Consider the following 12,366-nt stretch of genomic DNA (forward strand, 5'->3'; position numbering starts at 1 on the left):
AAATAGGTGTCGAACGTGTTAACATAAGACCACCAAAAGGAATAAGAAATGATCAACTGGCTTATTACAATTTTTACTGACTGGCTTATGGTAATATATCATTTCCATTTTCAACGTCTAAATAAGTCAGAAAACACCTATAAAGAAAATTCTTGCTAGAAGTCAATTTTGTCTTTTAACAATATTACATTTACAGCTTGTTTTGTGATTAGCATTTTTTTTTCACAACTACATTATACTTGTGTGTCATTCAAAATTCCATGTTGAAATTTTTGTCCAATTTACCATGATTAAAAACATTCTAGAGAGTTTCATTCAAAGTGAAAATAGTTACCAATATTAGGAAAGTTACATTCTGTTTTATATTTAGTTGATGGAACATGCAAATGCTAAATTTAAAAAAAGGATGAAGTATATAAGCTATGGGTTGCATTGCAGACAAGCAATTTGTTCTACCCCAAAATCTGTGCATCTCAAATCAAGGACATTTGGCAAGCTAGCCTGTACTTCTGTGATGCACTTCTCCCAAATATTAGTACGATGTCATGGCCTCCGAAACGTGTTGAGCTATGTGAAAGTCCAGTCAAACTTCCAGAAGAACTAGATGCGTTTCTATACACTCTCTTAACTGGGAACACACATATCCCAGCAGAATATCCTGATCGCCTCTGGCGCTTTGTTGATTCTTTTGGCCAGGACATCATTTACAGAGTTACTCCAGGACTACAAAAACCACTCAAGCAAATACTGTCACCGTATGCCAAACAATTTCAACTTATCCAGATGCCACACCAATGTGGGCATGGGATCGTTCCTTTGCCTGAAACTATCAAGCCATATATCAACACAACACTCGCGTGGGATAATATTGATAGATTGGAGGAAACTCTTTCTGGCGGGGTGGCCAAAAAGGCAATGGCTAGACTGGATTTAACATTTCTGTCCATAATGAGGTTCAAGTCTCACTGGATGTCATCATCACCCAAATATCCATGTACCTGCTACTGACATGGCTACTCTTCACGAGGTTCTAGTGCAGTCCCTCAAGAAAAAGAATATGCTCAAGTTAAAGAGCATTGTCGTCGTCTTTGACTAAACACTGTATGTAAAGCCAAGCAAGGGAGAATGGAAACAAAGCGCAAAATTTAAAGATATGGCAATGAAAATGGAAGTATTCCACACAGCATGCACCATGTTGTCCATCACTGGCAAGCGCTTGAAGGATACTGGCTTGCAGGACCTGCGTGTAGAGTCTGGTGTGATAGCAGAAGATTCTGTTGCAGAAGTTCTACAGGGACACAGGTACAATAGTGGTGTTAGACTCCACAAACTTGTGTTTGAAGCCCTTATGAGACTGGCGTGGCAAGGATTTAGGCCCTGGATAGAAGAGAATTATAAGCAGTCCAAGAGTATCGTTGATGGCTTATTTGGTGAGATTGGTGATTTGTATGATGATATCTGCAAAAGGTTGTTCCAGAAGTATATGACCAGTGCTTGTAGTGTCAATTCTGTCCATCTTTTTGACAAGTACATGGCGTTTCTTCGTTGCGAAAGCGGAGTGCACGAACTATTAACAGGATAACAATGGTTCAGAAGATACGAGGCGACCAAAAAACATTTGCAGAGGTGGCTGATAGAATGATGTCAATAGTTTTGCATGAAGGAACAGAAATCTAGTGTATTGGCGTAGTCTTTGATGTTAAACGAGATAGAGTGTTACTCCGTGTAGCTATTTTTTGAATCAAGCCTCGTTTTGACAAACCAGTCTCGTCTCAACGAATGAGTCTTGTCTCGACAAATGAGTCTCGTTTTGAAGAATGAGTCTCGTTTCGAGGAACAAGTCTCGTTTCGACAAACGAGTCCCTATTCTCGAACAAACGAGTCTTGTTGAAAATCGTTTATCGAGTGACTCATAAATCGTGACGATTTAAAATTGAGTGGTTTCCCAGAAACTGTGAGTGATCCAAATTTTTTTGGGTTCCATTGTCAAAAATATAAACAGGTGTTATCTTGTTGCCATACACATATATATATATAGATTTTATAGTGTACTTCTAACTTTGCTTACTGTTCAGTGCAAAGCAAGAATTCAGCCAAAGGGTCCCTGCTCTATTTAATCACTGCACTCTTACCCAAGAATGCCTATTCCTCACCTTTTAGTAAGGTATACATGAGCTTACATTTTCATTCTCTTTTGGAAGTCTTCCACATTGCATGTGTAACATTAACTTCTATTTCCAAATCATAACAAGTTCCCAATAACTTCTATGCCAATTGTTCATCATCGAAATGTGTAAAAGTTTTAACTTGTTGCCATAAAATGTGTATATTTACTGTATAATATACTTCTAAATGTTCTTATTGTTCAGTTCAAAGCAAGAATTCAGCCAAATAGTCCCTGCTCTATTGAATCGCTGAGCTATCACTCAAGGAAGCTAATTCCACCCTTTCAACAAAGTAGGCATGGCTGAAAGTAAGGTATTGAGTCTCATACAAGCTTAAATTTTAGTACTCTTTCGAAAGTCTTCCAAATTTTCCTACTCCAATCTATGATCTCTTTTATGAGCATATAAAAGAAAGTTATCTTTGAATAATTGTTTACTTCAAGCGGTTTTATTTTCTTATCATATTTTAATATTATGCTCTGGCCATTAATGTGTTCAAAATTTAAATAAAAAAATGGAATCACTAGAAAAGTTTTAATTTGTAAGTGTGGCTGTAAAACTATACTGCGATTGTTTTTGAGCGGAATGCTACAGACAAAATGGAACTTCCTTTTTTTGGATCAAAGACAGAGTCACGAATTATATCTGATTGTAAAATTGTTGTGATTGAGAGGTTAAATCTAACACATTGATATTAACAAATAGAACACCTTAGGATAAAACTCTTTGTATTATGTGGACATTTTCTTATGTGTAACCATACATGCCATTTAAAAGAAATGTGTATAATCCTATTCAATAGTGATTAAGTACTTGTATTAAGCTTAATATATGTTAATGCAGAGTAAAGGAAAATGTAATATGATCCATAGAAGCAAAGGGATAAGAGACTTAGATTAAGGGTGATAAACATTTAAGGAACTAAAGTGCTCCTTTGACTGCATGCTACTTGTGGTTAATTTCCAGTGAGCCTTAAGTCTCAATGTGAAGAATTTTCCTCAAAATGAGATTTTTTCCTCAAAAAAACAAAAACAAAACCTCCAGAGGAGATGACTAAGTCCTTCAAACGAGGAGCTTATATCACAACATACAAGAAATGGTAATAGCTGACACAAGTAAACAGGGGGTTCCATGCTTATTGGTCATCATAAAAAATAGAAACAAGTGTTAACTTGTTGCCATAAATGTATATATGTATATATTTTATAGCGTACTCCTAACTTTGCTTACTGTTCAGTGTGAGGCAAGAATTAAACCTAAGGGTCCTAAAGGGAAACAAAAACAAATATGTGGCTGACTAGAGTCCCTTTGAAATCCTTTTTTACTAACATTTGTCCTCTTCCTGTTTTCTTTTGGCAGTTTTCCTGTCCTTCTTTTTCCTTTTCCTTTCAAGTTTACTTTGTTCCTTCTTCTCTTTGTTGCCTCTTTCTCTCTTTTTCTTCGTTGTTGTTGTCATCGTCGTTGTCGTCTCCTTTTTCTTCATCTTCTTCCTTCTTCCTTCAATGTCAATTTGTCTTTTTTCTACTTCCTGTCCTTCCTCCAGAATAAAGGAGCCTTTAGGTTGACCAATAGTTGTCTTTTTCTTGCTGTTGATTTAAATTATATATTACCCTATTTATAGTGTTCCTAGTCAGGACAGAAGGGCTCTATACATTGCCAGTTTAAGTAGGGGCCTAAGCATAAAGAACCTGTAGGAAATGCCCATAATCCATGTCTCTGGGGCAATAACATTCTGTAACACGTTTTCTAGTAGAGTGCGAATATTGTGTAAACTTCTGATTAATTTCTTTCGGCATAATGAACTTTGTGATGAAAGACTGCCATTGCCTTATAACAGAAGGAGCTGTAATTATATATTATAAAAGCATAATCCTATAAAATGCAGTAGCAAACCACTGGATCAACTATTGTTAGGGCTGGTCATTTTTACCAACATCACAATCAAGATTGTTATTGGTAGGTTAAATAATGAGTATCATACTCTTAGCTATGTGATTCCAGATGTACCCAGAGTGATTCCTGAAATGAGATTTGAACTGGGGGATCAATAAGAGCTTTTTTAAAATATATTTGGCTGAAAATATGAAACAGATAGCAACATAGGACATAAGCAAGCCTGAGTCACACATTTCAAACTAGAATGCTGCGTTTGGTAAGATGTTATTTCGTATCTGGTGGAAATTTATCTATTGTCGTCATGGAGCCCTGCTTCAAAGTGCATTAAATTATTGACAATATTTCCAACATGCCTTGAGCATTGGGATTGAGAATTCCCAGAGAACTCATACCTTCTTCTACAATCCCAGAGTAACTGAAGTTGCAAAAAATTGAATGAATAACAACAACAACAACAACATACTTTATTGACTTTCCCCAAGGGGGCTTTTCAAAGACAATGTTATAAAAAATAATCCTATTACAATTAAAAAATCCTATTTACAATTAAAGATGTTTTAAAATCTGAATGTTCTAAAAGAAAAATAAAAGCATACAAATATATAAAATTACAACTCTTTGAGTAATTTGGTCCTTAAACGTTTTTTAAAAACCTTAACGGAGTTGCACAGTTTAAAGGAATTATCCAAAGAGTTCCATAAGTTTACAGTTCTATAGAAAAATGTTCTCTGATCGCTAGCTGTTATAAAGAATGGAATTTGCAAAAGCTGCGAATTTCTGGTGCTACGTCGACTAATCTCAGCTCGCTTTATGAATTTTGATGAGAGGTAATCTGGAGCCTGACCAGTCATGCATCTGAAGGCCATAGTAGCGTTCCGGTAGTAAAGCTGGCTTTGAACTGAAAGCCAATTTAGTTCCTTGCGAATTGGTGTAACGTGGTCAAATTTACGCGCACCGCTAACAATGCGGCATGCGAAGTTCTGCACCGCCTGTAACTTGTCAACATTACATTTTGAGGTATTTGACCAAACATTGGAACAATAAAATAACCTGCTGAAAACTAAGGAATTAATAATCATCAAAAGTGTACGTTTGTCGAAAACATGCTTGACACGGTTTATTTGGCCGAGGCGGGACATGCACGAGGAAGCGGTCTTAATTATGTGTTCATCGTAAGTTAAATTAGAATCCAAAATCACACCAAGGTCTTTGGCGGTGTCTGCGGGGACGATGTCCTCACCCATAATGGAAAGGGAGCGAAATTGCAATTTTGCACGCATCTGCCTGCTGCCAAATATCATCAGCTTGGTTTTGCCAGGGTTAAGTAACAATTGGTTGTTGGAACACCATTCTCCTATTTTAAACAAGTCGTCTTCCAAATCAGCAATTGCATCCAGGTTGTCTTTAAGTTCGAAGGAAGTGATGAGTTTCGTATCATCTACATAACTCTGAGTGCTGCATTTCTGTGGGATCGATGGAAGATCGTTCGTATATATGCTAAATAGTAGTGGGCCTAAGATACTTCCTTGAGGGACGCCGTTGGTCACGGACAAAGGCTCAGATAGCGTTGAATGGATTCGTACTACTTGTGTCCTGTTGCTTAGGTAACTACGAAACCATTGGAGAGCGTCTCTGGAAATTCTGACATCTTGCAATTTTAAAATTAACGTGTCGTGATTGACGCTATCGAAAGCTTTGCTCATATCTAATAGGACAACTGCCGTTAACTTCTTTTTGTCAATCGCGTTAAGAATTGTGTCAGTTGTTTCAATCACAGACGTTTCACACGAATGCCATCTCTTGTTACCGCTTTGGCTCTTTGATAGGGTGTCATTCGATTGCAGATACGAGGTGAGCTGATTATGTACTACCCTTTTGCAAACCTTTGATAAGACTGGTGTAAGTGAGATGGGTCTATTATTGTTTGCCTGTTCCTGGTCGCCCTCTTTTGGGATTGGTGTAACCACAGCTGTCTTCCATTTTGATGGAAAAACACAGTTTTGAAAGGATGCATTAACGATAGACGTTATTGGGTGAACAATTGGATTAAGACAGTCCTTGATGACACGAATCGGGATTTTGTCTATCCCTGGGGCCTTGTTTGAAGGCATCGCTGCTATTATACGTTCTATTTGTTTATAATCAATGGTACTCAGTGTGAACTGGTCAGAGAGAGCGTATTGTCTCGGTACAAAATAATTCTGATTAAGTGTTAGGTTGCATTCATTAGCCAGGGACGTAATTTTGTCAACAGTGCTCTGACCAGATACGAAAAACTGATTAAATTCGTCTGCAACAGCTTTGTCGCTCTTACTGTATGTTCGCTGAGATGTAGATTTGCAGGGGATGCACTGGCGAATTGCTTTCCAGATATTATTGGTGTTATTTGGATTCCTCTGGATTTGTTGGGCCACAAATTCCTGTTCAGCAATTCTGATTTCCCTCTTTACTTCCTGTCTGAAATATCTATAGGCAGTCCAAGATAGCGGATCATTTGTTTTCTTTGCTTTCTTACGCCAATCATCCCTGGTCTTCATCAATCCCCGGATGTTGTCTGTTACGCATGGATTTGGTTTACAGCGTGCTTTGAAGGTTTTAACTGGGGCATGGCGGTCGAGTATCTCAGTAAATAGCGAATCAAGTGCATAAAGTTTGTCCTCGACATCGTCGAAAACATCAACTATGGACCACGGTGCCAGTGAAACGTCGTTGCTAAAATCAACAGGACTGTAGTGTTTAAAACTTCTGGTTGTAATATAGACGGGTTTGGCGTGCACTTTCTTCAATTTTAAGGTGACATAAACCAATTCATGGTCGCTAATCGAGCTTTCCATAACCGTAGCCGTTTGAACTTGTCTTGTGTCCGATGCAAGGATAACATCTAGAATTGATTTCGAAGTCTCTGTAACTCGTGTTGGCGTGTTGATCAGTATTGACAAGTTATAGGAACGGCAGAAATTAACAAGGACATTAGCTCCAGGATCGTTGCTATTCTCAAGTCTGCAGTTCAAATCTCCCAATAGATAAATTGGAACATTGAACGACGAGGCATAAATAAAGTTCTCTGTGAGATCTGAATCGAAACAAGATAACGATGCGTCCGGTGGTCTATAGGTTGTACAGACAATGAAAGACTTCATGTTCCTGACGTGGATTTTTAGCCACAGTTGGTGAAAGCCAGAGGCCGTGATAAGAGATATATCGCTCAAGTACTCTGTCCTGTAATTTCGTGAGACATAAGCACATACTCCACCGCCAATCTTCGCTTGTCGGTCGATACAGTAGATAACATAGCCAGGAATTTCTATTTCCAAATCCGTAACTGAACTGTTAAGCCATGTTTCGGATACGGTAAATATGTCAAACTTATTTTCCAGTACCGTTTCCTTTACAAGAACGAAATGCTCACGGCATTTAAGCGAGCGAACGTTAAGATGTGCAATCTTCACATTGCCATTTGACTTTTCAGACTTGTTTCTAATAGAGCTGTTTGCTGGTCCAGGGTTAAGTTCAACATCATGTAACAGTTGTATAATAGGTCTAAAGGTCGAAGTTTGAATTGGCATAATAGGCTGTAGTAACGTTTGCTCGTTTCACTCTAATAGTGACATGCACGTGTGCCCGCCATTTTGTATTTTCTATTATGCAGAGTCTCGGATCCCAGTTTGCCACTTTAACCGACGTAGAGTGCGGGAAACGTAGACCAAAGTACTCATTTGTAAAAGAGTAGTCATGTTTACCTTTCCTCGAGGTATGAACAAGACACAAGAGGAGTACAAGTCCAATAACTCGGGAGCTCAGAATCACACATCCGCCCTCCTTCATGACGACGCTGCTCCCTGCTTGGACGACCATCCAATCAGTACTTTGAATGTTCTAACACTGTGCTATGGGCGCTCGTGGTGGGCTAGGCTGTGAATGAATGTCAAGACCATATAGTTATTGTGCATTTCTTTATGCCATGAAACTGAGTGAGTGAGTCAATCTGTTAGTCTATATCACACCATACTGAGCCATAGTACATTGTCCCAGTCTCCATTTACATGAGATCCAGTTGTTCATCTCTCTATTTTAACTGACGTATTAAGTAATTAAAATTATGTTCAAGTTGATCCAACTTTTGTTTTCTAAGTGTATGTATTTTTAATCCATTTTGTAGAAACATACCTTTTTGCCACTGTCCTGTGCCAGTTAAATGACATGCTATGAAAATTTTGAAAGGTAAAGAACCTTCTTAAACTTGTAGCGCAATCCATGGTAATAAAAATAGCAACGAACAAATATTGAAAATCCATAATTTAAATATCAAAATTTTAATTTCTTAGCAGATTAATTGGGTTATGTTTTTGCATATGTCTTCCAAATACTATTTTCTCTTGAAGTGTGGTGAGAATGTATTCCCACTTTCAGGAGGCTATTACTTCCAGAATGTACATGTGTAACTTTTTTGTGTAAGTGTTTCATTGAAATTCTAACAGATATTTGTTGCTGCTGTGGCCATATATTTTACTCCACTGCACTTATATCTGTCAACATGCAAATTTGCCTTAAAACAGCCTTTGCAGCACAGTTATCCAGAAGCTTTGGCAAAGATGGCCTTCACTATCTTTCCCCATGAGTTATGCTTCATAAATGTATATATACTCAATACGATCTTTTAGTGCTGAGTTAAGTCACAATGTCAACAATTCCTTTTGCTTGTGGCCAAGGATATTTATGAGCTGACTCTAACAACACAAACCCCTAATTGCTTATGAAAGAATACACACACCTCTATTTCTTGGGTGATGCAAAACCATGTACAGTCGAACCTCGATTATCCAGACTCATCGGGACCTCGGTAAATAGTCCGGATAAATCGAGAGTCCGGATAATCGAAAATATGAATATTAATGAGATAGAAATGTGAAATAATTATCTGCTAATCTTTAATCAATAGAACGGCTAGCTTTCGCTTCATAGGCATGTTTTTTTTATTTGAGTTTACGATCGATCGCTCGTGTGTTTACATACCCCACGCGGAAGGAACTAATCAAACATGAAATTCCCTTGGCAACAAAACAATTGAGCTAACCATATATCAGCTGAACGCATCAGAATATTTCTTTGTCTCGTCGCACTTTCGAATTTTGAAAAGCGCACAGGATAATACGCTGTTTCAACAGTCTTTTGAAAGGATTATTGGGCTTTTTGCGACTTTGAGTTTTCAAGATCACAACTAATTAATATTCATAGAAAAATTGGGACCAGAGAAGAAAGTCCGGATAATCGAATAGTCCAGATAATCGGGGTCCGGATAATCGAGGTTGGACTGTGTATACGCCTGGAATTAGCACTCCCCTTGCCATAAATAGTAAAAAGAGCCTTGGCATCTGGTATGCCTCTGTTTTCTTTGTCCATTCTGCTCCCACGGTTTGAGGACTTGTATAGACGAATTATATGAAAAGAAAGGGCCAACACTGACACCACGTACAGTTTACAGTTGCTACATATGAATTGTAAATATTACCAATTGCCAGTTTTCACTGTCAAACTATTATCAAAACCGTTAAGCAGATAAAGTCAAGCATCAAATAGATTAAGTAAGATGCATATTCAGTCTCGCAAAGAGTCGGGTCTGTGCAATGTTTTGTGCAAGAGATTTTCAAAGAAGTGTTTTACTCAAATTTATATGGTTTTGAATGAAGATGCCATGTTGGTGTCCCTCTGAGGGTCACAAATATGACAGTTGGAAGCTACCACTTCTCCTACAAGAACCGTTCAGACTGCACAATCCCAACACTTAAGTCATCTTTTAACCTACGTGACAGCATTTAAATATCTTGCCACACTCAGAAAGCTTATAAATTCCACCTTGTGATATCAGAAGATGAAAGACCTAAAAAACTGAAATTTGTTGAAAGATAAGTCTTCAGCCGTTCTCGTAACGAACTTAACTAAAATCTCAAGGATTGATAATTCCTTTTTTTTTTTTTTCAATTTTGATGATGTCACGTGAAATGTCGCTCTATGGGGCGGATCTGAATTTTTTTCTGCAAAGACGGATTTTTTCTGTTTACCATTACATGTGTTAGAGAAGGTGCTGCTTCCAGATTTTACTCCTTTACAGGCCTTACAGTCGTAGCAGGTTCACTCTACATACTTTAGTTTTGATGATTGATCCGTAGCAAATAGTTGAGTCTAAGTGGGAAATTACTAAAGGCTGTTTTGAATCCTACATCGCATGAATGGAATTTACATTGTTTTGCCTTACCTGGCTTTTGCATAACTATACACTTATATGTTTACATTGAGTATTCAATGCTGACTACTTGCATGCGAGATTTAGTGCTCTGGTACTTATCCTACCTATTCAAGTCAACTGCTGCAAGTCCAGCAAAATTTTCCTTAACCTAATCTTTTTTTTAACTTACTCATAACAACAGAGGACAGAAGGCTTCCATATGAACTTGAGGATACACCTAATGACTTTAGACTTCTAACTTGAGACTCTATTAGATCATGCAGCTGACGTATTGCTTGGATGTTAAGGCCTGATTTGACTGAGCTTATGTTTAACAGAGTCTTCATGTGCCTATTGATTATCAACTGTTTGTTCCCAAACCTTCTCTTCAAGATGGTAACAGCCTCATCATAATTTGCAGCAGTAAGGGACAATCCAGAAATGGCTTCACTAGCCGAGTTCACACGAAGAGAATTCTGGTAATTCAATTTATCTATGGAAGCTAGTTTGGTATTGCTGTGCACAGATGATTCAAAAGCATCCCAGAACGAGGGCCATTTGCTTATGTCTCCATCAAACTTTCTCAGGTCTAGTTTAGGTAGTTTTACTTGTGTTCCTAAGCTATAAGTATTGGAAATGCCTGATGTGGAAGGAGTCGAGGGTGTATCCAAAGTCACAAAGACATTTCCATGCAATGTAGAAGAAGTCAGATGAACTTCTGAAGCCATCGAGACATTTTCGGGCGATGAAGGAGGAGTCAAATGTGTTTCCGAAGTCATCGAGACATTTCTAGGTGATTTAGAAGGGCTTGGATGTGTTTCCGAAGCCATCGAGATCCTCATCAAGGATGATATGGTGACGGCAGAATTGTGCGCTTCTGGCAAATGTTATATGTGTACCATATAAACATGGAACAGGCTCGTAGTAAAAGGCAAAGCAAAGGTTTTAAATTTTTAAGTAATTTATGATTTACACTTCAGATATCTATTCTTCTTTTAACTTAAGGATAAGCAGAACATGCACGATAAAGCAAAGTCTAAGGGCTACTAGCTTTTTTGATTAATTCCCCAAAATTCCTTAGGGGGAAATGATGATGATACTCTATTTTTGGTCTATCGATGAAACACAGACACGAACATCAACAATGATGACCATGAATAGAAATCTGGTGTGCGCTATTTTCAGAACTTTGGAGGGTGTGGGTTCCCAGGACATCACCAACAACCTGTTCATCCCCTTTGGCAGCCCAGCAGTGATGAAGAGCAATGAAAGCAAATTCAATCACAAGGCGAAGGTTACCATTAAAGAATGATAATAATAATAATAATAATAATAATAGTAATTATAATAACAACAATAATAGCTAAAAAATTCTGTGATTTGAAGCTGCAAGATATTTAGCACTCGAACTTTACCAGTGCTTATTATTGCCATATTCTGTAGTACAACAGAGGAAGACGTGCTCCAGACATGTGGGTCTACAGAGTCATCTGCTAGGGGATTTTATAAGGTGGTTGCGAGAAGGGATTGTAACACTCTTTTACTGATTCTCCAAAGTGTCTCCTTCCTGGGAGTGAGGCTATCATGGACGACTGGGGCGCCTATGAAAATCTTGAGCAGCATCTTCCCAATCACATAGCCTGACATGGAGACATTGTCCATGCCGACAATTAGTTGATCCAGCTACAAGGGTACACACCCAGGAAGCAGAATTGGTGTGGGCAAATTTAAAGGCTCCTAAGAAAACACAGCGTGGCATCTGGCATGATAATGATGACGTTCAGGTGTATCTTGATGATAGGATGTGAAGGCAATGGCAAGGTCTAGACAATATTATTGGTATTTTTTTTGCCTGTTTTTAGCTTTGCAATATAGGGACTATATAATTTAAGTTAGCTTGTAAATTAAACTGTCAGGCCACGAACAAGGTGACAAAGAGTATAAAGGAATTCAGATTTCTTGAACTTTTAGGGAAAGTTAAATTTATAGACTGCTGCACGAAATTGGGGGTTAAATTAAGTGCAGTTTGTCCTGGAGTAAAGAAACCACCTTCGGTTGAAGTTATCAGGAAGTTCGAGACAT

The 12,366-nt window shown here is 38.1% G+C and overlaps 1 pseudogene; it reads left to right on the plus strand.

Moving 5' to 3' along the window:
- Window positions 1–11,428: 11,428 nt before the first annotated feature.
- Window positions 11,429–12,146, plus strand: LOC131794252 (uncharacterized; annotated as a pseudogene).
- Window positions 12,147–12,366: the final 220 nt, after the last annotated feature.

This window comes from Pocillopora verrucosa, chromosome 3 (genome assembly GCF_036669915.1).
Source record: "Pocillopora verrucosa isolate sample1 chromosome 3, ASM3666991v2, whole genome shotgun sequence".
Lineage (NCBI taxonomy): Eukaryota > Metazoa > Cnidaria > Anthozoa > Scleractinia > Pocilloporidae > Pocillopora > Pocillopora verrucosa.